The sequence below is a fragment of the Camelus bactrianus genome, chromosome 24, assembly GCF_048773025.1.
Source record: "Camelus bactrianus isolate YW-2024 breed Bactrian camel chromosome 24, ASM4877302v1, whole genome shotgun sequence".
In the NCBI taxonomy this organism is placed as follows: domain Eukaryota; kingdom Metazoa; phylum Chordata; class Mammalia; order Artiodactyla; family Camelidae; genus Camelus; species Camelus bactrianus.
This window is the reverse complement of record NC_133562.1, coordinates 3,389,552-3,390,568: the sequence shown is the minus strand read 5'-3', so window position 1 is coordinate 3,390,568 and position 1,017 is coordinate 3,389,552.

Below are 1,017 nucleotides of genomic sequence, written 5' to 3'. Positions count from 1 at the left end.
AGAAAAAGGAATCATTTGAAGAAATTATATGAATTATTAAGGAGAAGAGAAAAAAGAGCAGGATGTCGCAGAGCTCAGCAGTGGAGGAGAACCTGGGGTCTGGGGAGGGACAGGACTGCTATTCCGAGGGACTGTGAGGTGTGGCAGCTTTGGTCTTTGTGCAGGAATTGGTGCCTGTGAACTCCGTACACAAGAGGGCAGAGCAGCTATAAGGTGATGGGCAGGACTCTTGTCTGTAGCCCCTGGGGACAGAGGGCCAGCTGCCTCCTGAAATCCAGGCTCTCTTTTGAGCATGTGGGCACTGGGGAGGCAGGTACCTCTCCAGCCTCCCTTGCATCTAGGCATAAATAAGCATTCGCATGCTCAGCCTACCCTAACAGAACAGTACAGATTGGCTGGCTTAGGCAACATTAATTTATTTTCTCACAGTTTTGGAGGTGGAAGTCCGAGATCAAGATTCCAGCCTGTTCCATCCCTGGGGAGACCTCTCCCGGGCTAGCAGAGGGCCCGCTTTCTTGCTGTGTCTCCATGTGGCCTTTCCTGTGTGTGTGCAGAGAGAGCGAGTTCTCTAGTGTCTCTTCTTACCAGGACACAATCCTAGCGGGTCATGGTCCCGCCTTGATGACCTCATTTAACCTTAATTACCTGCCGGGAGACCCCATCTGCACACACGGTCATACTTAGGGCTCAGGGCTTCTGCGTTTGACTTTGGAGGGGACCCACAGTCAGTCCATAACAGACTCTGACTAGGTCCAGGCCACAGGAAATGAGCAGACGTCAGGCCCCCACCCCACCCCACACTGAAGACCTCCTTGCCCTGCATGCTGGGTCTACCCACTTTCCACAGGCTTAAACTCACATGTTGTTGTTCCACTGCTTCGACCAGTCCTGGAGGATGGTGAGAGCAGACGGAAGGAGGGTGAGTAACTTAAGAAAGCTGCCTTGCTGCCTGGACTGCTTTATGGAAGAAAGAACTCAAATGGTCCAAGTTGAGTCATATTTTGGAGTCCTTTATAA